At 36.0% G+C, this 26,586-nt stretch overlaps 1 gene segment (V, D, J or C); it reads left to right on the forward strand.

Moving 5' to 3' along the window:
- Window positions 1–26,586, forward strand: part of LOC114078987 (T-cell receptor alpha chain constant-like) — a 438,631-nt gene that overhangs the window by 12,550 nt on the left and 399,495 nt on the right.

The following is a 26,586-nucleotide window of genomic DNA, read 5'->3' on the forward strand; positions in this document are numbered from 1 at the left end:
GTTTAGATCAGAAGATTCAATTCTAAGTAAAAACTGCTTCTATCCCATTTGGAAAGAGGTCTCTGCAGCAACTTTCTTCTAATACATTCTCGGTCTTTGATGTTTGGCTTAAAATAGATCATACAGAACATGCTTGTCTGAAGTTGAAATAACTTGCCCCATCATAGTTTACAGCAGTAGTTTCACTTAAAGATGCTCATAGCACAAATCTGGGTCTAGTTACCTAGGATCACCATGAAAATAATTTATTTAGCCCTTTCCCATAGACTATATGTTAGTACAAATCCAAGAAGCAGAACAATAAGAGATCTATTATTAGGATTAGACTTCAAGCAATTTCTGGATTTGGGGGGGGGTGTCTATGCAAAGCTGTTTTTGTTTGCCTTAATTTACTAAAGGTCAGTGAGACTAACATTCAGGAAAGAAAGTTGGATGAGGACAAGCACATCAATGAACAATGGTTCATAAGACATACTAATCCCAACACTGCTAACAACAAAAATAATAATAAGAAGAAAAAAATTTGAGCTGGTAACTCAGATGCAACATGTGCCTGAAATCATGCACATACAATACATTACAACATGGCTGGGAACTCACTCATAGTGTTTGAAGTGATAGCAAAAGCTGAACAGAAACTCAGGAGTCCTAGAAGAGAAACCCCTGCTACAGGAACACAGCTGAGATACACCTGCAAATCCTATACAAGAAAGTAGCAACTGTAGCTGCATAATCTGTGGTCAGGATCAAATATTGCTACTGCATCATACCCATCTTCCAAATCTTGCACAATTTCTCTCATGGCCAATCCAAACAGCAATACTGAGAAACAAATTCTGTGAAATATTTCCAGGTAGTTCATTTGAGATGATACAAAGCTATCATAATACCCCCTTGTCAACTTGGCATCCATCCCTTTAATACTGCTTAACATTCAAATAAAGACAACAGAATGATAGGCACCGTGTCACACACCTGTAATCCCAGTTACTTGGGAGGATAAGGAATGCAGGTTGCAAACTCAAACCAGTCTGTGCAATTTAGTGAGACCTTGTCTCAAAATAAAATAAAAAGGACCATAGATGTAGCTTAGTGGTAGAGTGCTTGCCTTGCATGTGTGAAACCCTGGGTTCAATTCCCAGTAATACATGCCATGTATGTGCGTGCGCACGCGCGCGCACAGACACACACACACACACACACATAGATAATATAATAATCATGCTTCCTGCTAATATGTGCAACTATTTCTCACTCAAATAAAACATGCAAACTCTGTCTCCCCCAAAAAAATTACAAAATTCATGTATCCATCCCTGGGTGATATTCACAACTCCTTTAGCTGAGTCACACCCTTCCATTAATATTCAGTAGTTTAACTAATGCAATATAATGAGATATAGAGTTAACTTACAATAGTACATCTTATCATTAAATGGTAGGAGAGAAAACCCTGGTGAATATATACACAAATATACTCATATCAAAATGAAAAATAAATTTTATAATTTAGGCTTTGTTTCTATGAATACTCACATGATTGCAGCTGGTTTTTATGGCTAGCTTTTTGGTTAAACATTTCATAACTTCTTTTTTATATATACTGTGCATTGAAGGGGTGCTTTAGCACTGAGCTACACCCTCAGTCCTTTTTATTTTTTATTTTGAGAAAGGGTCTTGCTAAATTACTGAGGCTGGGCTTGAACTTGGAATCTTCCTTCCTCAGCCTCGCTGAGATTACAAGCATGCACCACCACGCCCAGCCATAATCTCTTAGTTGAAGCTAACACCTCTGCTCACTCTTACACTGGATTTTCTCTAAAAGAAGCTTCTTGTTCAGGAGTAATGCTATACAAAATGCCATAAAGTTGAGTGAAGCATTCCTAGGTCCACTAGTGTAGATTTAGCAAAGTATTAAAGGCATAAAAAAATTTATATTCAGTTGTCTATTAAGTGCAACACTACCCCCACCCCTCCCCCAAAAAATCTACCAACAAAGTTCATAGACTGTGTTCTGAGAAATATTATTAAGAATGATACCTACTTTGTCATTAGAAGCATTGGAAGTCAATGAAGAAAGAGTGTTTTTTAAGTGTTTTTAGAAAGCAAAACCATTAAGCTACATGAAATTCATTCTTAATGGTCTTTGTAAAAATCACTATTAAGAATGTGGAAAGTTGGGGCTGAGGTTGTGACTCAGAGATAGAACACTCACTATCATGTGTGAGGCACTGGGTTCGATCCTCAGCACCAGATAAAAATAAAATAAAGATATTTCATCCACCTATAACTAAAAAATAATTTTAAAAAAAAGAATGTGGAAAGTCAATACACACACTGGAAAACTATATTTACAATGCATATTTCTGAAAAAAGTATTCAAATGTACAATGTATAAAAGCCTTATGAATCAATAAGGAAAAAACAATAAAATGGCAAGAATTACAGCAAGAAAATATAAAAAACAAGAGTGATGATAATACTGTATCCAAGGTTTTGTGAAAATTGAGTGAGAAAAACACGTTTTGAAACATAGCAAGTTAAAGGTTTAATGTTGTGCTTTGCACAGATAAATGTTTAATAAATCTTACCTATTATTTTTATTGTAAAAAATGGTAAAAACTTAGCTGCTTCAAAAATTTGATATCCTTAGTATCATTATCATTAGGGAAATGAAAATAAAACTATTTGAGTGTTTTAGCACCCTGAAGGTATTAATGTAGTCAGGAGGAAATGATCTCAAAAGGATAGGGGGAAATAACTACCTTCCAGGGAAAGGGATGATTGAATAAATTTTCTAGATGCTCCTATTCTTAAACCATGTGAAGAGAAGAACAAGCCACAAATCCGGACATTGCAGGAAAGGCAAGTTTTACTAAGAAAAAAATGAATGTTGATGTTTATTGAGTTTACTACACGTGAGGCACTGTATTACACATTTCAGAACCATTGTCTACTCTACACATCAACACCCTATGTAGTAGGTTTTATTGTTCCCATTTTTAATATTTAGGAGTCAAGACATAACTTTTCCTGATTTTGAAGAGCATCTCTAACTTTTGTTGTTATCCAAGGTGTAGCATCTGAAAAGGTTCCTAAAGAGCAAGGTTTTGCCTATGGAGAAGCACCCAGAGTAGGGTGGCTGGTGTTTCAGTGATGGTGACATTATTGATTTCAGCAGGATCTCAGGGGGATTGGAGAAAAAGATGCCCAACCTAGGTACAAATTGCTCAAGGTTAAAATAGTCATCAACTAACCAGTTAACTGTGCCACATACATTAGCCAGTCTCCTATGACAGTGTGCTGGAAGGAGTAAGAGACTAGAGGGAAAGATTATTCCTGAAACTTCCTAGACATGTTTCCGTATCAGCAACTTTGCCCTTTGCCTTTCCTCTGCCTTCTATGCTAGTCCTTCAAATATCCATTCAAGTATCCATATGGTGCACCTCTGATCTTCCTCTATGCCTTTACTCAATTGTCACTACTTTATGAAACCTTTGCCCAAATCTATTTTCCTACTTTGACAGTCAAGGTCTAGCACCCTCCCTGTGTGGAGAAAGGGAGCTGCTCTTGACTGAAGCACTGCCACCTGGTGTCCAGCTAAAATATTCTGTGATTTTTCTCTCACCTCACTGCCTTTGGTATTTATGGGTTAAATGGTGTCAAAGTCCACTGGCAACAGGGGCTTGCTGAACCAAAGCCCCGAATTTCCCATAGCATTAATCATACCAGAGAGGATTCAGGAGGGCTGGCTGGTTTTTGATCTATCGCCCTGCCCCATGTGAAAGCGACTGACTTGAAATGACTGATAGAATACATGGAGTGATTCGGGCTGAAGAGTAGTTGGCTACTGTGGAAATAAAACTTGACATTTTTGTACAAGGTAGGAGGTTTTTCTCCGTTAAGTGAAATTTTGCTTTCTGTTCTATCCTTTACTATATTATACAAATGTCCTAAGTTGTGGGGTTAAGAATCCTTAATGAAAAAAAATTAGTCATTGGATAGTTAACTCATATTATTAAACTTCATATTATAGGACACCTCTCAACCTCCCAATATAACATTGAATTGTACTGAGTTCTCATTAAGAGTAAGGAGCATGATAGACCATGAATATCTATGATAACTCATAAAATCTTCTGTCAATTTCAAAATACTCCTCAGGGGGGGAAAAAAACATTGTAAGCTTGATCTTGTGGATAGTCTCTACTACAGTTTTAGATTGTATCTCCAACCTCCCACTATTTTATATATTGAGTGCAACTGGTTGACTGCCTAAGGTAGGGCAGTTATTCTACGAGGTGATTTACCTCTGTGCTATAATTTAATTCTTATTGTAACTCTTCAAGATTGGTAATACCTTCCTTTAGTGAGTGTTATGGTTTGAATATGATTTCTATGTATGACCCTGGCTTTCTAATGCAGAAGAGGAGTGAGCATCATAAAGGATGGTGAAGAAGAGTTCTAGGGTCACTGCCTGTACCAGCACCAGTTTCATCTGCTGCTTCCTTTCCAGCTTTATTTTTTATGGCTTATACTAGAGCATGTGAGAATCTGTGAAATGTCCCAAGATCCCATTTGTAATGACTTTAAGAAATAAGGATGACTTTAAAAAATAAGGATGTCTTTAAGAAATAAGGATTACTAAAAGCCAATCTTAACACTAAGGAGGGTTGCAGCTACTGGTACATCAAAAGATCCTAGTCCAAATACTCAGTCACACAGATTTGTGCCCTGATAGTGCTCTTGAGGCACCTGCAATGGCACCCAACTGTGGCTAGTGCTGCTCTAAGAGCCAGCATCAACAAAGAGCAATGTACTGTGGAAAAGGAAAATTCAGTAAATTATGTGTTTTTTTAATAATCAAAACAACATACAAATAGATAAACAGACATTCTAGTAGTTATAGCTCCCTCCACAACCAAAGACTGCCGACTCCAGTTCCCACCAATACCCTAGCCATATTGGTGAGTCAGAACCACCACCTTCTCTTTCACCATGATTCCCAAATAAACCAAATCAGTACTCAACACTATCTCAAACTGAAGCCAAGCCCATGTCCTCAGCTGGAGCTCAGGAGTGAGCAGAGGCAAGGGCCACACAGAGCCTGCCATGCATGCCAGCCAGAGCCTGAGGTGCAGCAAGCCAGGACACATGTAAGCCAGGGCACACCCACTTGTTGCAGTGCAGTAAGTAGCCCAGCCCAGGCCAGGTATGGATGCCCACTCCACACAGTGTCTCAGACCAGAACCCTAGAGTATCCGCCATCTGCTGACCTCAACCTCCTGGGAAGCTGGGATTGTAATCAGCAAGAAAACTTAAGCACCTGGCACAGAGAACGTGTTTCATATCAGAGCCAGTGATGCCACCTCATTTCATCAACCAGGGGTTTTGTTTTTGTTTTAGTTCAACCTTCCCTCCACAGGAACATCTTTATTTTATCTCTTGCATGTGGCTAGTTAATTTTTTTTTTTTTTTAATTAACTTGTGATGTTTGAAAAAAGCACTGCAGAGGAAGTTCACAACTGAACTTGGTTCATGTTCCAGCCTGTGCTGTGATTGTGACATTGAACTTGTAACTGAACTCTGTGGCCCAAGTGTCTTCATTTGTAATTTTGAGGAAGGTGTCTGGTTCTTTGCTTCTCTAGAAGATTTTCAAATAAGCCACCATTTAAGGTTCCATGGGGCCTAGAAGCCTCTATTTCTGGAGACTTTCTGTGGTTTATCAACATAATTAACTTGCATCTGGGCCTCCTTATGTAACTACTTGAGTTTTGGTTTTCTTTAGGCATTGACATCAATAATAACATCCAGTTCCTGTCCAGCTTCCTAAATTATGTTGCTATTTGCTCCCTCACTCACTCTCACGCTCACGCATTCTCTCTTCAAACTTTATGTTTTAAAATTTTCATTACTCTCATTATCATATGTTTAGGAAAGAATACTATATATTTTAAAAATGATGTTGGATGGCATAAAAATCCCTCAAACTGGACCCACAACCCTATTTTAATGACTGTGGGATGAAAAATAGGAAGGACAAATTAGAGTCACTCTTTAATAGTAAAGAGGGTTACAGCTACTTGCAAAAACACACAGGGAAAGATTTTGTTTTTCAAAAATCATTCACAATGTAGCAGTTGACATATTTGACCATCAGACTGAGAAGGGTTGAGTCTGTTAGCTTTACTTGAATGTGTGGAATTGAAAGTGCACAACACAAACTGAGTAAGAAGAACATACGGTTCATTATACACTAATGGTGCTGAATACAACACAAAAGAAGAGCAATCACTGTTCCAGCTGCTGGCCAATTCTCTAAACCAAGTCTTCATCAGTTTAAAGTAGCATTGTGGGAATTCTAAGCCTAGATAGGTTAGTGAGCAAGAAGGGGATTCAGAGGCAGCAAAGCTCTGTTCACACTTGATTTCAGACTTCTGGCCTTCAGTACCATAAGAGGATAAATTTTTGTCATTTTAAGCCACTAAGTTTATGATAATTTCTTAGAGAAGCCCTAGAAACTAATGTAGTCTCCAAGGTAATATTTCTAAGTAGCTACAACTAAATTTGATTCTTCACATTCATGAAAGGACACATGGTACACCAACATCATTTGATTGATCTTTGAAATATTTTGAGTACAATTTCTCAAACACCAAGCATGCAAACACACATTTTTATTTAGCATTTGGCAACTATTTGAATATTCATAATTTATTTGAAATTCATAATTTACCTGATATTAGTTCCTGAGGATGTGCGATGGATAACACACAAATATTTAGTGAGTGCTTCCCACTTATCATTGATCAGAGAGTGCAAATGCCATCTACATCAGAAGAAAAAAATTTGAATGATTTACTTGCTTAGACCCTGTCTTCTAGAGCAGCACCGTGCAACAGAGCTTTCTGAGAAGGTTGGAATGTCCTACATCTGCATTGTTCAGTGGATACCAGCCACATGTAGCTATTGAGCATTGAATATATGGCTAGTATGAGAACCCAAAATTTAAATTTTATTTAATCTATATTTAGCTCCCTCGTGTGGCTAGTTACTAACATACAGGACAGATCATTTCTTGAAGATGATACAGGGCACAGCCTGAGGAACGTGAGGCCAACTCTAACAACTACTACCGGTTATAATACAGGGCAATAAGTACGGAGATAAGCACTTATTTGACCAAATTTCTAGTACATGTAAAAGTAACATAATTAGGCAATAGATATGCGTTCTACATGGAATAATTTACAAGAGAAATGTTTTTGAGGTAATTTGTCGTCCAACAATAAATGATGAGTCTTTTGACATTGATTGAAAGGTCTGTGACCTAGTTTCATTGGCACATGTACAAACACCCACTACAAGGCACAGTACACTATCACTCTTGGTAACAATAGAAATGGCAAAATGGCACTTTGAGCTTTCTACTGACGCCCTAGTTTTTAGTGACAGAATCCATTTTTTAAAAAATATTTATTTATTTTTTAGTTCTCGGCGGACACAACATCTTTGTCTGCATGTGGTGCTGAGGACCGAACCCGGGCCGCACGCATGCCAGGGGAGCGCGCCACCACTTGAGCCACATCACCAGCCCCCAGAAGAATCCATTTTTTAAAGTCAAGTTATTTCTTCCTGAACCATATCAGTATCAGTAAATACTATTCTTCTAATCCTTGACACACCAAAACAACTTTAAAGGAATTATTTATCAAATCACAAGTTTTGAGCCCAGTCACAGGGGGGCAGCATCTGCAAGCAAAGGCTCTTTTCTAAAGTGGGTGAGTCAAGTAGTCTGATTGGCTGGCTCCAATTGCAGTCACTCCTTTTCTCTTTCTTTTTCACACACACACACACACACACACACACACACACTTTCCAAGGTCGATCAACAACTACTTTTTTTGGATCCATAAGAAGCTTGTGAGAAAGCCACTTAGGAGCAGTCAGACGTATTGACACTTTCTGAAGAAAAAGGGGAGATGATGCTACTCTTCACACCAGGGTTGATCATATGGATGCAATTGTCACGTGAGTTCAACACTCCATGGCTGCTTCCAGAAAACCTGATATAATAGAAAATTATCTGCAATCAGAGAATGGGTTTTCTGTTCCTGTTTGAGGAAAAAGAATTAAATGAAAGGATAAGGGGAAGGGGAGAGCAAAGGAAAGAAGGAGGGAAATCGTCAAGAATGGGAGAGACGTTGTAGCTGGGGGAATAGTGATTTAATCTCATTTTATCTGATGCTTCCCATTGTTTTTTTGTTTGTTTGTTTGTTTGTTTTAACAGAAGTGAATGGAGAACAGCTAAAGCAAATTCCTCCATCCCTGCACATACAGGAAGGAGAAGACTTCACCATATACTGCAACTACTCAAGCACAATCGACAGTTTACAGTGGTACAAGCAGAAGCCTGGGGGAAGTCCTGTCTTCTTGATGATAATAGTGAAGGATGGAGATGTGAAGAAGCAGGGAAGACTGACAGCTCAACTTGGAAAAACAAGAAAGGACAGCTCCCTGCACATCGTGGCCACCCAGGCGACAGATGTGGGAACCTACTTTTGCGCAGTGACACAGTGCTCCCCCAACACCTGCTGCCTGTCCGCAAACCCTTCCCAGGGGCTTCTGGAGCAGCTTCTCTTCTCCCCGCTCAGGAGGCAGAGAAAGCTGAAGTCGCACTGTCTGCAAAGAACCAGTACCACTCTTCCTTGTGGTAGTGGAATGCATGCAGAAATTCACTCTGTAAGGCATGGAGAAGTTTGATGGTTTTATTTTCTAAAATTATCAATGAATGAATGCATGAAGAAATTGTAGTGCTTGATTACATGTGGCACAATATTATTCAGTAATAAAAATGGATGAAATATTGTCATTTACAGCAATATGAATGGAACTTGAATGTGTTAGGTGAAATAAGACAGACACAGAGAGACAAATAATGCATGTTCTCACACATTTGTGGAATTTTTTTAAAATAATGATCTTGGGAGAAAAGAATGGTCACTAGAGACTGGGAAGGAGGGAGGGAGAGCAGCTAGACCAAAACACAGAGAAGATGAATTAATTATGGAACTCTATAGCACAGTAGGGTGAATAAAGTCTGCAAAAATGTATGATATATTTCAAAATAACTAGAAAGAAGAGTCTGAAGTTTTCCAATATATAAAAATGATAAATGTTCAAAGAGCTAGAAATGCTAATTACCCTGATTTGTTCATTACACACTGAATACATGTATTTTACTACTATACTATATCCTATTAATATGCAAGGATATGTAAATTAATTTTTTTAAAGAATTATACACTTTGAATCGGTGAATTGTATTATTTAAATTATATATTTTTAAAATTGTACTTTTTAACAAATAATGTTTCATGTCACAACTCTGTAATAGCCTTGGAAATCTTATAATGGATGGAAAATTTACCAAATAGCTATGTTACTCTTAGGAATTAAATTTAATCTGTGTGTGTTCCTATCAATATTTTTTTACATATAATACATGTTATTTTTGTTGTTTTTTTTTTCAAACAAAAAAAAAAGACCTAGGATTATTTGTTATTTGTTCTTTTTAAAATTTTTTTTAGTTGTATTTAGACACAATACCTTTATTTTACTTATTTATTTTTATGTGGTGCTGAGGATCAAACTTAGCGCCTCACATATGCTAGATAAGCGCTCTACTGCTGAGCCACAACCCCAGACCTGTATTTGTTCTTTTTATATATTGAATTGGTTCCTAGGTTATAATGTTTTCATCACAGTAATTTCTTTATTAAAAATTTGTTCTAATTAGTCATACATGACAGTAGAATGCATTTGGACACATTGTACACAAATGGAGCCTAACTTATTCCTCGGGCTGTACATGGTGCAGAGTCACATCAATCATGTAATCATAAGTGTATATAGAGTAACAATGTCCATCTCATTCCCCCATCCTTCCTACCCCCCACCACATTCCCTCCCTTCCTCTCATTCCCCTTTGCCAAATCCAAAGTTCCTCCATTCTTCACTAGCTCCCTACCATTGTGGATCAGCATTTGCTTATCAGACAAAACATTCGACCTTTGGTTTTGGGGTTTGGCTTATTTTGCTTAGCATAATATTCTCTGGCTCCATCCATTTAACTGAAAATGTCATAATTTTATTCATCTTTAAGGATGAGTAATATTCCATTGTGTATATACACCACATTTTCTTTATCCATTCATCTGTTGAAGGGTATCTAGATTGGTTCCATAGTTTATCTATTGCATCACAGTAATTTCTAAGACCACAAAACAATGCAACTGCATTGTAGAGGTTAAACATTACAGGTGAGATGTTTGATTCACAGCTGAATGGCAAAGTAAATTTTTTGCATTTTTCCATGAATTGTAATAAGAATGTACCACAATTTCTTTATGCATTCATTTGTTGATGGGAACTTTGGTTGATTACACTGCTTGCCTATTGTGAATAGTGCTGCAACACACATGCAAATGCAGGAATTTCTTTGACATAATCATTTCATTCCCTCTGGATATACACCCAGTGGTGGGATTTCTGGATCCCTGCCACAGCACTGGCTCCCTGTGCATTGGTCCACTCCAACTATCCTCTTTTCCTTTTCTTGAGATTTTGCCCTACTTAGATTGTTCTCCCTTCTCTTCTTCCTTTAATATATTTTCTGCATTTTTATGCTACAAATCACTCCAAAGTAAAAGATAAATTTATCACAAGCATTGAAAAATAAGATGAGTTCTAAACAGTTTCATAAGCAATTCTGGAAAGATCAAAATGTGCCCATTATTATCCATGGAAAAAATGATTTTGCCTGACAAAACAACTGCAAGAAATGATTTACTTCTGAAGAAAAAAATATTAGTATAATTAAGATTTAGTTTGAGTTTTCTATCATATTTCAGTGGAGCATAGTGTGATATTTTATGGTTACCTTAACAGATTGTTTCTTTTCTTCTTTATTATTTCCTGAACGAAAGATCAGTGTAGCTTTCCTTGTTAAGCACATGTGAGGGGCTCTCATCTTGTGCCTGTTATTTTCTTTCTAGTAAATTCTATATACACAAAAAAGGGTTTGACTGACAATACTGTTTGACTTAGTGTTGGAGTTCATTGGCTTTCTCTTCCAAAGCATCTTCTTTGTACAAGATTATTTGAAGATACTTCCTATGACTGTTATGTTCAACTATGTTAAAAAAGCATATCAATATAATTTGTTTGAGAGCGTTCTTTAGGATGTAATAGTAATTCTTTTCCTTGTCACACTAATCTGTATCACCACTCTGTATAAGTGATTTTTCTGCTGCTTTTTTTTTTTTTACCAAAACTGGGTCCATTAGTTGACATCTCTTCCTTTATCCTTCACTTATAAGAGATATAATAAAAGTAAAGCTGATATTATAATTTCCAGCTCATGAGGGAAGAAATTGAAGCCTCCAGAGATTAAGCAGATTTACTTATTTTTAAAAATGACTAAAATCCAAAAATTGGACAAGGTCAAGTGCTGGTGAAGATGTAGATCCACAGGAACTCTCAGATGCTACAGATAGAAAGAAGTGTAAGTGGATCCCACATAGAAAAATTAGGCCATCCTTATAAAGTTAATCATTCACTTACAATGTGATTCGGCAATTCCTCTTCTAGGTGTTTAGTGAAAAGAAATAGAAGTTTGATTCACACAAAAAATTCTGTCAGAATGTTTATGGAAGCTTAATGCATGATCAGTAAAAACTGTAACAACCCAGATGTCCTTGGACTGAAGAATGGGTAAGCTAATTGTAGAACATCCATATGGTTAAGAACCACCCAGAACAACAACAACAACAAAGTACGGATTATTGACTCTTACAAAAAAGTGGATTAATCTTCATTGCAACTTGATAAACTAAGAAAACTAGGTTCAAAAGACTATATATATCATAGGGTTCCATGAATACAACCTCAGGCAAAGGCAAAGCTAAAACATGGGAAACATAACAACCTGGGGTTGATGAGGCATATCCCACATCTATATACCACGAATTTGCATTTTATGCAAATTTTTAAGTAACAAAAATATTACTTAACTCCAAATGAAATAGATTCCACAACAAATGAGTTTGGTTTTTCACAATGAATAATACAACCACACTAAAGTTGTTGTTGTATTTTTTTTTAGTGTGGAAGAAAATAACTAAACTTTTGAAAATAGTATTTTGAGTGGACACTGTAAGGCTAAAGGCAAAAGAAATGTAAACAGATATTGTACTCTAGATAATAGCTTCATTCCATAGGCAGTATGAGTCATTCTGATTATGTGTATATTGGGATTGAACAAATACATGTAAACATATTTTTGGAAGAAGGAGTTATAAATAATGATGTGGGGAGACTAGACTAACCCAGTGGAGTTGCACTGAACTCTGAAGTTTCAGAACAAAGTTATGTGTTTTTCTTAATATATACACAAATATATTGGTTCAAAAAATAAAATCATTAGGAGTGCTTTCTGATGGTCAAAGCAGAGAACTAACCTCTGGTTCCTTCATCTGAATTGCATCTAACACCTTCCAGAACTTTGGTAAAGTGGATAAGAAATTATTGGAAAACCTAAGTTTTGATTCAGAGGGAAGTCACAGCTCTTTAGTTGTTCTGGTAGCCAGAAAGAAATTGATCTTTCTGTTGGAAAGATATGAAATGTTTTCTGAAGCCAGACTAAGGCATGCATGAAGAAAACGTTTTTAGAAATAAATAAAAATTAAGTGAGTATTAATTTATATTGCATTTGTCATAAATCATGAATGACTCTACAAAGAGTTTTTATCTTTTTTTTTTTTTTATATTCCTAAGCAACACACGTATTCACCTCATCACAAAAGACTCAGGCAGAACAAAAGTGAAAGCCCCTGGCTAAATTGCCCTCAATCCACCCCAGCTTGCACCACCCTTCTCAGATAGCATCAGTTTTTTCAGTTTAAGCTAAATAATGCCTGCTTTTTTTTTTCCTTTTAATTTTGTGTATGTATATATGTATACATATACATACATAAATTTTATATTACATATACGCATATAATTTTATGCAACTATATACACATAAGTTTGTCATGTAAATTATATTTGTTTGATTTTTTTTTTGGCCACATGTCTTTTTTTGTAACATTTCTTTTGTGTGTCATTTAATAAACTGTTCTGGAGATCTTTCTACATCAATAGAGAAGTCTTCTTTACTCTTTTTAAAAGCATCCTTAATACTTGAAATAGTCCATCATTTAATTAATTCGTTCTTGTCCTAAAAAATATTGTGTTCTATTCCTTTGTAGAATTTTCTTTGTATATGTATGTAAGTGTTTATTTTAATGAGATTTCTGAAATTGAAATTGCTTTACCAAAGGAAGGGTACATTTGAGGGCTGGGGTTGTGGGTCAACAGTTGAGGCCCTGGGTTCAATCCTCAGCACCACATAAAAATAAATAAAATAAAGGTATTGTGTCCAACCACAACTATAAAAATAAATATTTTTTTACAAAAAAAGGAAGGATACATTTCAAATTGTAAAGAAAGTAATAATTTGGTCTCCAAATAGTATAAATAATTATATACCCACCAACAGTGAGTGAAAGGACCCATTTTACATTCTTGTAGAAATTGAAACTATCAATATTTTTTAATAATCCAAAGAATTTATTAAAGATATTTTCCTGATTCCTACTGCTTTTTCATTTTTACTGTTTTTATTACTTTATTGCACATATTATGGTATGCACTGTGAGAATTTGATACATAAATATGGTATGTAATGATCAAGTCAGGGTACTTATCTCCACAAACACCCTTAGAAGTAATAAGTTCCAGTAATACACAGCACAATGGCTGACTCCAGTTCATAGTAAACTTATATATTTTGTGAATAACCAGAAGAAAGGAATATGGAGGGTTTCAAACTCAAAGTAATGCTAAGGAGATGGAAAAATTAATTATCCTGATTTGATAGTACATATTATATATGTGTTTTGAAATATCACACTGTACCCTATAAATATGTACAATTAATGCACATTGCTCCTAGAATTTTTTTTCTTTTGGTACCAGGGATTGAACTCAGTGGTACTCAACCCCTAAGCCACCTCCGCAGCCCTATTTTGTACTTTATTTAAAGACAGGGTCTCACTGAGTTGCTTAGCACCTTGCCTTTGCTGAGGCTGACTTTGAACTTGTGATCCTCCTGTCTCAGTCTCCCAAACTGCTGAAATTACATTTGGGCACCATAGCACCTGGCTCCTAGAAATTTTGAGCAACTTTTTTACGTAGCAGCACTTTTGTCATTCAATTTTCTTCATTATTTATTCCTACATTTGGACATTTTTTTCCTCTTAGGTTATTTTCTTTTTTCTTCATAGAAATTATTTATAAAATGTAGATAATGCTTATTTGCTTCAATATTTTACTCAAACATAATACCTTTATTTTAATGTGGTTGTTTTTAATTTCTAAATAGTCAGATCTATGAAGTATTTATTTCCTTTTTGGATTCAAAGGTCAATATCTTTTAGAAAATCCATAAATGTATTTTTTAATATCCATTATAATTTGGTAAAGTATAAATTATTTTATTACCAATTAGGGAACTGTCTCAAAGAGATTTAAACCTTGCTCATATTCACAGTCCCTTAATAAGTTAGCATGAAAATTTTAATGCATTCTCTACCCGAAATTATCAAGCACTAAAGTCTGAACATACATTGTTCTGCTTTGCCTGGCTGAAAGAAATAGTAAGAAAGCCTGAAAATAATGAATCAAATGGGACATCAGTGAAACAGATCATGGTGCCTATCCCGATACACACGTTAGAGCAACATGTCAGGAATACTCCCACAGTAATTGTGAGTTATGAGTTGAGAAAATCAGTGGTCCTTGACCAGGTAGCTAGCATTGTAGGCCCCTAAATATTCAAATGACAATAGAAATACTTGATGATGGTGATTCTTTCCAGGTTTCTGACATTACTTTTCTCATACTCATTCCCTCTTTTGAACAGCCTTGGATCTCACTTTCCTTTCACCAAGCACCATCTGTACTCTCCTGTATTTGAACATACTATGGTTTTGTTTTCTTTACCCACTAAAGTATTCTATTTGTCTAGAACAGTGCCTGAAAATGGTAGGCACTCAACAAAATCTTCAATGAATGGAAAAATATTCATAACTGAAAATTTTATTGATAAATGCTAGGGACCCAAAAAACAACACAAGGGCGTGGATTAGTGTTCTATGAAAATAAAGAGCCCAAGGATGTCCCATGGGTAGCATAGTGTAGGCGGGGATATATTCCACATCATGTTCATGTTCTCATTAATTCCTTTTTTTGATGAGTGATAACATTTTGTTTATAATAATATTAAAGTTCAAATTGGAAAACAAGCACAGCATTTTCAAAGGGAAATAATAAAAACAGACTGACTGTTGAATGAATGGCATTCAGTAAATTGTTATACGGAAAAACACGTATCTTGGCTTTTATCTCACATCGCATGCAAGTAGCAGTTCAGTTGGAGTGCAGATCTGAACATAACAATAAAGTATAAATCTTTTGGAAGAAAATAAAGTTTTCATTGCTTGTGTTTGATAAACATTTCTTAAGCAGGATAAAAAAGATCAAAACATCAAAATTGAACTACCTGAAAATTAAGTGCATAAGGTTAAAAGGATAGCCTGTGAACAGAGAACATCTGTGGCACCCATCATTGTCAAAGGGCCTGTTTCGATTTTGAAAAAGATCTTCTTCAAACCAAGAAGAAAATAAGCAAACTAATAAAAGGGAAAATGTCTTACAAGCTCTTCACAAAAGAAGATATCCAGATGGAGAATAAATATACCAATTCCATAAAATACAAAAAGAGATATAGCTAATGTTATAAGTCAAAATAGTGCTGCCCTTGCTACAGGATAACTGGGATAGCTCATGTTGGGGCTCTGATTTTAACTGATGTTCTATTTCCTGAACTGGATGGGTATGTTGAATTTTGTGACCACTTATCAAGCTGAATACTTATATCTTTTTACTTTCTTCTGCATATTACTATGCTGAAATAAAAACTTTAAAATGATACAATGATTCCATATTAATTTCAAAGTGATCTGTGAAACAAAACTAAAATTTCAGGTGTTTTCATGCTAGTTCTGTCTTGCATCTCAACTATTTTGGTGAGAACACAGCCATTAAACAAACACAACTTCAGATTTTGAGTAAGCTCTAGTCCTGTATTAGAATACCATAGATGAGAAATAGGACAACAGTGTGTTTTCCTACATTTGGGAAGCAATAGGATTTCTGACCCTCGATGTGGGCAAAAGGACTCTAGCTATGAATGTTTTGGATTTTTAGAAAAGTTAAAAAGTCTACTGAATAAGGTCTCATGAGAAAGAGACCATGATGCTCTTATCTTATGGTTCGCAACAGAGTCCATGGCAATCCCAAGTTTTAAAAGTCTGAAGAAGCTATGTATTTTTATCCAGGAACACTACTAACTAAAACAACATGAAGATTGTATTAGTTAAGAAGAAGAATAAAATCCATTCATAGATAAGAAGGAGTATCTGTCATAGCCTAAAATATTAAAGGATTCCCGCTTCATTAAGACACATTATGTCAATAAATTTTGTAAGCCAAATCTTTGCAATTATTGATATAATCCCAGAACCTATGGAATGATTCCAGTTTGGCATAATAGAAGGGAGATGATTCATCCAGTCTTTGGATTTGACAGGCTAGTGAAATAGGAAAAAAAAGAAGAAGATATGTGTGTATTTGTGGCATTTATAAAAACAGTTTTACAATGGCTGTTTTTGGAGATCATATTTGATAAGTAAGAAAGAGAGCTGATGTACAGAAAAATAAAGTGGAGGGATCAATACCTAAATTATCAATAGATGGGAAAGCAAGGAAGAAGAATCTCAGCCTAAATAAAACACCCCAAAGCTGGCAGCAGGTCAGAGCCTTCATTGAAGAGACTCAGGCAATAATTTCTAAGACAACAAGTGCAGTGATCGCCAGGTTTCCGGATGGTGTTCCAGATGTGGCCTCTGCCAATGGGTTTCAATGTGAGGTGGGGAGATCTTCATCAGCGAATTGAAACACTTGTAGACTTCCTCACAGACTGGATGAAAGCTGAGTTCTTCTGTGTAGCCCATAATTTACTGATATTTGCAGCACCTCAAGCCCTGAGCACCTGTAACTTTATTGCAGTCATGCTCCTGTGTACCAGGACCTCTGGGAAGCACCTTCAGTCCAACGTGATTGACTCCTTCCAGAGGTGAATCATTCATCAGTGGATTTGACTGTCTTCTTTCATTTTCTATACTGACCTGTCTCATCTCTTCCCATGAAAACCTTTCCTATGGGCCTTTTAATCCCCACTCCATCAAAAAACAAACATTTTGGGAATGTAGCTCAGTGATAAAGTGCTTTGCCCAGCTGTGGGAGGCCCTGGATTCCACCCCAGCATTGCAAAAATAAAATATATTTATGGCCCCTGTGACTAAAATAACATTTTATAGCCATTTTACATGCCTTAACTGAGACCCAACTCTCTGCTTAGATTTTCTCTCATGTGCCTTATTCTCTCTCAGATAAAACACCCCAGATTTGGAGGTAGCAACTGTGTTCTCTTCGTTCCCAGTACAGTCTGGGCCTCATCTCTGTGCCTTCAAGGCTTTTGTCTTCCTTTACTTTCATTACTATCATTTTCATAAACAGTAAATACTCCTCTCAAATTGAAGGGTTTGACACAGCTTAGAAGTTTCCACTGTAACCTAAATACTGCATGACTTAAATGTCCACTTGGGAAGATCTTGTAATAATTCTCCATTCAGATGTTGACTCTCATGAAATCTTTCATCTGGTCCTAAACCAGTGATCCTGAGACTCACACAGACCCTCTCCCTGCACTTGTCATTTGACTATATATGTCATTTAGTTCCTTTAATGTCATCTTATTCCCCAGAGTCTTATTTTATTCTCTTACCTATGACTTAACTCTACGGCCCAACACTTTGGATTAATATCTTTCTTATAATGCATACCTTGTCTGATAAATGGTATTCAAGGTAATCACACAGATGTGCAGACAAGTGTCATTGAACCATATTACTGTCAACACCAACTAGGCCCACAGTGTTGCCGGAAAGGATTCATTTTCTCTGTACCCATCTCTCACTGCCACTTCCTACAGGGGCTGTTTCAACACTTCTCATTGACCTCAGAATTCATAATCCATAAATCCATAACCATCTCCATCCACTCCTTTGGAAAAAACACTTAATTTCTGTTTATAAGAACAAAATCATCCTACTAAAAAGAAATAGATGTTTCAGACGTCTGCTTTTGCACCCAAAATCTAAACCAGTCTTTTTCCTCTTTTATTGCAATAAAATCAGAAATAACTGTTACTCCTCCTGTCAAAAGTTGCTCTTTTGGCCTGTGATTCATGTTACCATCCTACCAGTCTCCTCAGAACTTTGATTCAGTGCTTATAGATCATATGCTTTCAGAAGTATATAGATAATATGCCAAATTTTTAAAACTCTGCCATTACCTCTTTAGAATTCTCATCCAGTTAACACCATGTCTTTTTGCTCCCCTTCAAATGATCCAGAAAAAAGGAGATCTCAAAAAAGAGATTTCTGTATTCAAACTTTTCTACCTTGTCTCATTCCCTTTCCCCTCTACTGCAGTTCATCTTCTGCTGAAAAGACTCAAATCATGATCTTTGTGCTTTTAAAAAATCAATAGACACTGAAAAGTTATTTTCTTATCAGAAATTTCTTTAGCATTTTCTCTGTTGACCACTTATTTCTTCTTAAAACTACCTCTCCCATCTAAGAAGACTGGCTATTGCTGATTTGCTACTTCACTCTCTGGACTACCCTTTGAGGTGTCTTTGGTACCTCTCCCACTACTCACCCTTCAGTGTTTGAGTCCTTCCAGGATTTTCTATTCCGAATTTTTCTCTGAGCAATTTTCTTGGTGAAATGACATCTATTATTTTGCAGTAGCACCCTGTCAACACAGCATAGTGGGTGAGAGGCTGAACGTGGAGGGGGAAGCGTAAGGTGCCACTCATTGTGTGTACTAGGGAAGATTATCTAACTTTATAAAGACCTGATTTTCCATCCACTAAGCAAGGACAAAATCTCTAAAGTGCTGCAGTGAGAAATGTGCCATAGTTATCAGTGGTTACTAATGAGAATTCTTGACTCATTAATGAGACAAACTTTAGTTGTCACCTACTGTTATCTTGGACAAAATGCATCTTTTCCTCCATTCTTCATCTTCATTTATAAAATGATTATGGTATCCTTTACCTTATAACATTAAACAACGCTATTTATTTCATAAGATTAAAATAGCCTTTTAATAAACACTCTCTGCAGACTATACTGCTAAAAGAACAGATGGAGCAAACACTATTAAGATGCTATTTCTATATTTAACCTCCAGAGGGCAATGTTGCATAGATTAGAGATGTCTCTGCAGACAAGTCTTACAAACTTCTGTACCTCACAGCTCATTGAGGTGCACATTCTAGTAGGATCAACACCAGAGCAATCAATGTCAAGGAAGTGTCTCTTGGTAACAGAGTCTATACTATGTCTAAGCAGAGAAGATCTTCCAGAGTCGAGCTCTCACCTCCTTTCTCTCCAGCCATGCTCTTGGTGTCCATTCTACTGCTTGGACTGCCCTTCACACTAAGTAAGTAGTATGGTATTCCCTGCTTCTGTCGCCACAGAAGGAACATGTTCCCAATCAGAATCTGAATAGAGACACCATCTCATTACAGGTAGGTTTGTCCTGGTCTCACTGACACAGTGTTGATGTTGCAGGAGGAAGCAGAGCCCAGTCTGTGACCCAGCCTGACCTCCATGTCACTGTCACCGAAGGAGTCCGTCTGGAGCTGAGGTGCAACTATTCCTATGCTGCAACACCATATCTCTTCTGGTACGTCCAATACCCAGACCAACACCTTGAGCATCTCCTCACATACTTGGCAAGAGACACCCTGGTTAAAGGCATCAAAGGTTTTGAAGCTGAGTTTAAGGAGAGTGAATCGTCTTTCAACCTGAGGAAGTCCTCAGCCCACTTGAGCGACTCAGCCAAGTACTTTTGTGCTCCAGTAGCACAGTGCCTAGGGCTACAGGGGGAGCTGAGCACAAACCTCCTCTGAGACTGGGCTTTCTGTGACTTCAGAGCACAGCCTGACCTGATTTTAGCAAAGTCTTTCATGTGATGAAAGTGTGCAGGGTGCAGGAGCAGAGAGACCTGGGGAATTCTTGACTCCTGAAAAGGAACAGGGACTTCGTCACGTTCTCTGTTTTACCCCCGGTTACATCAGCAAGACAGCACAGAGAGACTTGTGTGGATGTTCTCCTTCTGCATGAAGAGGTTGCTTTTTAGAAGGTCAGGATTCTAACTTACTGTAGCCAGTACTGAGCATTAGATCCTTCCCCCACTCACCTCCATCAGACAGCAACCCCATTCATTTAGTATCTCTGGCTACAACTTCAGAATTGATTTTTATTTTTTTCCTCTAATTTCTCACATCTAATTAATCAAGAAATCCAGTTGGTTCTACCTTAAAAAATGACCCATAGTCTAGACTCCACCTCTCTGGCCAAACTGTGAGAGCACTCTAACTGGTCTCCCTGCTTGTCCTCCTACAGTCCAATCTCAATACAGCAGCCAATCAAACACTGATCATATCACCCCCAGACTCAAATCTTTGTTATACCTTCCTATTTCTCTAACAGTAAAATCAAAGTTCTCACAATGGCCTATAAGATATGATCTGTCTAATTTTTATAAGCTGACAGGGAAAAAAAATCTGTCGACCATGAATTCTATTGCCAGTGAAAATATCCTATAGATATTATAATAAAATAAAGACATTTTCAAATAAAGGAAAAGAGAATTCTTTATGAGTAGATTTGCTCTATAAGAATTCTGAAGAAAGTTCTTCAGGCTGAAAGGAAATGTTACCAGAAGAATATGTGGAACTTCAAGAATGAAGAAAGAATAACAGAAGTAAATATATATATTGTAAAAATATAAGCAACTTTTAAAATTCTCTTTTTTAAACAACTTCATTGATATACAATTGAAATTTCTAAACTAAACATATTTATCATGTACAATTTGATGAATTTAGACATATGTAAACACCATTGAAAGCATCATCACAATAGAAAAAAATAAACATATCCATCACCTCTGAAAATCTTCTTGTGTGTCTTTGTTTTCTCCTTGTTTCTGCTGATGGTGTTGCAAGAACACTTAACAAGATATCTATCCTCTTAACAAAATTGTAAGTAATCAAAACTGTATTGTCAATTTTGAGGATAGTGTTATATAGCAGATTTCTAAAACTTACTCTGGCATAACTGAAATTTTTTGTACTCATTGGACACTAGTTCTCTGTTTGTCCTTCCACATTCCATCCCTGGAAACAACCATTGTATTCTCTGTTTTTATCAATGACAGTTTTTAGATACTCATTGCAGTGGAATCATGCAGTACTTGTCCTTCTGTGACTGGCTTATTTCACTTAATATCATGTCCTCCAGGTTCATCTGTGTTGTTGCAAATAGCAGAAATTTCCTTTTATCAAGGCTGAATAATATTCCATTGTAACAATATATTACATTTTTTATTCAGATTAATGGACTTTTAGGTTATTTCTATATCTTGACTCTTTAGAATACCATGTACAGTAAAATTAAATAGACCATCTATAGCTCAGTGGAAGAGCACTTGCTTTGCATGTGTAAAGCACTGGGTTTGATCCTCAGCACCACATAAAAATAAATAATAAATAAATAAATAGACCATCTATATTACACTCTACACACACACACACACACATACACACAAAAAAAATCTCAAAATGGACTAAGGACTTAAGTCTTAAAATTGTAAAACTACTAGTTTTGGAATATGACTCTAAATGTACAAGCAATGAAAGGAAAAAATAGACAAGTGCAATTGCATCAAACTAAAAGCCTCTGTGCATCCAAAAAGCAACTTACCTGATTAATAAAAATATTTGCAAACTGCAAAGTGCTAGTTTTCAAAATATATAAGAAACATATATAACACTATAATAAAAAAGCTACTCAATTTAAAAATGATCAAAAGACTTGGATAGACATTTCTCCAAAGAAGACACATAAATAGCCAGCAGGTGTATCAAAAGCTATTTAATATCACTAATCATCAGGAAAACGCAAATCAAAACTACAATGAGGTATTACCTCACGTTATGAAAGCTGTCGTGTACAAAAAAAGATAAGCATGGACTAGACTGTGGTGAAACTGTAGCCCTTATACTTGTTCCTAGGAATGTAAAATGGTGCAGTTGCTACAGAAAACATTACAGAGAGTCCTCAAAAAAAAAAAAAAAAACAGAACTACCATAAGATCCATGTACATAACCTTGGAATATATATCCAAAAAGATTGAAATCAGAATCTCAAATAGATATTTGTACTCCCAAAAAGAAAATTTGTGTAGCTTTCATTGATTTCTGCACCAGCATTATTTGCAACTTTTCTTCCTGATTTATTTAAAATGTTTATGATGTTGAAATCAATTGTTATAACATTGCCTGTTAAGGTTTTCAAAATCTGAGAATTGAAGGCATCTGACTAGTGTGACATAAATGGGGAGGATAAAGTCAACTATATGGTGGAAGGGTTTCTGTATTTTTCTTGAAGCGGTGCCATATCAGTAACAAGGGGATGAAAGGTTCAATAGTAGGAATAATGTCATTCTTAAGGAAACCACTAAAAAAGCAATATAAAAAAATAGTTAAAAATCAAATAGATGAATTTTGCAGATAGATAAATAGCTAAATAGGTGAAGCTGATCTCAAAGAAGTGGAGAATAGTGATTCCCAGAGCCTGAGGAAGGTGTCAGGAAGGGAGGGAGAAGAGGATGGTTAACAGGTGCAGATGTAGTTGGAAAGAAGGAAGATCCTCTCTTAGTCTAGGGCATTGCAGGATGACTGTGGTTGACAATGACTAAAACATTTCAAAAGAGCTATAGAACTTTGTTCCCAACACAAAGAAATGATGTATGCCTGAGGTGACATAAGCCATTATCCTGATCTGATGATTATGTATTACATGCACGTATTGAAATGCCACACTGTACCCCATAGGCATATACAATTACTATGTGCCAATTAAAAATATATTGTTGATAAAAAATAACTTTAAAAAGAAAGCACTTATTATCATTATTGTCATCCTATGTTTAAATCTCTGACAATTATTATTTTTATATGTTTATGAAGTAGACTTTTTACATTTTAGGTTGGAAAAAAGCACACCATCAACGTTTCTTCCATGTAAATTAAATCTAATGAAAAACTACCACAAACTCATCAAAGTAGTGATACTTATGGTTTTCATATAACCAAAGGCAATCATCTTTGGAAAAGAAAGAAAATTTTTGTAGCTTTCATTGATTTCTGCACCAGTATCTTAAAAAGGAAAATAACATATTGGGTTTGTATAATAAAATTACCCAATTACTTGCACTGAAAACAAGATTATTTTTATTGTTTTGTGAATTTGTTATTTTAAAGGACTATCATCTAAAATTCAGGCCATGAGTACACTTTTAAGAGTAAAAAAATAATAAAAAAGAACAAATAGGCAAAGTTTAATATAATATTGAGGAACTAAAAAGAGGACACAAACAGAAAATAAACAGTAAAATGGTAGACCTAAATATAATCATTTCAATAACTTGTGTAAACGTAAATTATCTCAGTACACAAATATACAGACAGGATTGTCAGTATGATTTTTTTTAACTATCTATTGCCAATATGAATCCCACTTTAAATGTAATGACATAGATAGACATAAAGTTTTAGAAGCTAGAAAAAGGTATCCATGGAGACACTAATCAAAAAAATCTGGCCAGGAGTGGTGGCCCATACTTATTGAAAGAAAAGTGATCACAACACTCAGAGCAACCAAGAGATCTTTATGGCAGCAGTGCAACAGAGGAGAAAAGAAAGAGAGAGAGAGAGAGAGAGAGAGAGAGAGAGAGAGAGAGAGAGAGAGAAAGCGCGCACAAGACAGAGAAAGCAAGAGAGAGAGGGGCCCGGCAGGAGGGAGTTTTTATAGCCCAAATCTAATGAGGCCTCTGGGTCTGCAAGCTGCCTTGTTGGCCCAAGGGGGATTAAGTGTTCAGCCTTGAGCTGGGGCTTGGGCGTTTGGGCTTGAAGCAAACAGATGGTAAAGAACCAGACAGAGGGTTTGAGTGGCCAGGTCATCCTGCAGCTAACTTTGTTTGGCATGCCCTGCAGACAGCTTACTCAGCCTGTCCTGCACCTAACACTTATAATCCCAGATATTCAGGAATCTGAAGCAGGGGGATCATAAGTTTGAGGCTAGCATGGGGCAACTTGGTGAGATTCTGTGTTAAAAAGTAAAAAGGGTTGGGCGTGTAGCTCAGTGGTAGAGCACTTACTTGCCTAGCACACATGAGGACTGGGATTAATTCCTAGTAGTGAAAAAAAAAATCTAGGTCTAGGTCTATATTAATGTCCAATGTTAGACTTCAGAAAAAGAAATATTACAGAAATAAAAATAAATATTATGTACCTTTACAGGGGTTATATACCTAAAAATAGAGATTCAAAATACTTAAAGATAAAACTGTTAAAACTAAAGGGAAAATAGACTAAACCACAATTATACATGTAGACTTTAACCTTTTGTTCTTAGTAAATAATAGAAGAAGAAGTCAGAAAATCAACAAAGTTCCAGCAGACCTGTTCAATACTGTCAACCAATCTGTTGCCAATGGTATTAATGGAACACTCCACTCAACAACAACAGAAAGCAAATAAATCAATGCTTGGAAGAAACTTGATAACAGTAAATGTTTACATTAGAAAAAATGTTTCAAATCCATGATCTCATAACCTCCTTGGATGTGTGTCCAATGATGATGTTCTTCTACACAGAAAAGAAAACAGCAATCCAAGAAACTCTCCTCTATGTTGAGTTTCGGCAAACAGAAACATTTTATGCTGTTACTGCACCAATATCCAGCTAAAAAATGTTATGTCTCTGGCAACTTAGATTGCTTTCCTATGCTCAAATATTACATTGAGATCCATTCTATTATCAGATGCACAATTCTGAAGCAGGCTGTAAGCCTTTCTGTGTAGTAATGTTCTCAGAGAGGATACAGGATGCTTTGTTCTCTCATCTTCCATTTAAAAAAATTACCAGTGATGGGATTATTTGTGGATTTATGCCACAAAATAAATGTTTTCATACACATAATGAATTATACAATTAATTACAAGGTACCTTACAATACATCTACATGTTCTTGCACCAGGTGGAATCTCACTAATTGTTAAATGGAACTATGTTGCTACTCTTTCCCTTAGCCTTTGAAAGCACAAGGACAAAACTATACATAGTGATCACACCTAAGAACCAATGGGCAGGCTAGTGAACCATGCCTCAGGCCAAGCCATGGATTAGCAAATATGAAAAGCTCATAATGCAGAATGCAATGGATGTAAAGAATGAATAACCTTCCCCATTGCAATGTGCCCATTTTTTTCCAACTTTGTGCTGAGTGCATTCCAACATAATGACACATGGACATCTCATTTAACTGTCAGATGCATTATAGGACGTGATAACAGAAAAATATCAGCTTTTCTATACTCTATTTGATCCGTGACAACATAAAACTCATTTTTTTCCTGTGGGTGGGTATACATGGTGTGTATCAGAATATTCTATATTTTCTACTCAATTTTCTGTAAATCTAAATTGGCTCTAAAAATTGACTTTTTTAATATGTAAACCAATAAAGGAAAATGAATTTTATATGCTCTTATAGAACATATTTACTTTAATTAGTTCAAAGCATGTCTTGCTTTCCTATCCTCTTCATCGTTTTGTGTGGATATTTCTCTGATTTGTGTGGCTATGCAGCATGTATGACACAAGATTTTTTACATAGGCTATTTATATAATAACTGAAAATAGAAATAATTCCTGTTCTGCAATATAAGTCATCTAAGAGAGTAGATTTATGAATTGTTTAGGCAAGTCTCCAAATCTCAACTCTGTTATCAACTGAATTGTAGTAGAAAAGTTCATCAATATTTTAAACCTCAATTTTATCATCTGTATACTGGGGATCATCAACATAGTCATCCCATCATAAGGTCAGATAAGAAAGTTTCTTTCCAGATCCCAGTTCATACTCTAGCACAGTGTCAACATATAATAAATTCTTACAAAGAAAGAAAAAGAGGCCCAGAAAACAGACAATTTTGCCCATGATCACATCTCTAGTACATTATAGGGAAAAAAAGCTGTGTTTTGCATCCATGGCTATGAAATTTAAGCCCCATATTTTCAATTTATGACATGACTGATGTATTCTCTTGTATGTGCACATTGGGAGTAAAGAGTGGGCTGGATAGAAGAAATGTAGCAGGAAAAAGAGAGCAAGGGAACACTTTGAAACCACAGGACATATATTATCTCTTTAGAC

Source organism: Marmota flaviventris, chromosome 2 (assembly GCF_047511675.1).
Source record: "Marmota flaviventris isolate mMarFla1 chromosome 2, mMarFla1.hap1, whole genome shotgun sequence".
Classification (NCBI taxonomy): Eukaryota; Metazoa; Chordata; class Mammalia; order Rodentia; family Sciuridae; genus Marmota; species Marmota flaviventris.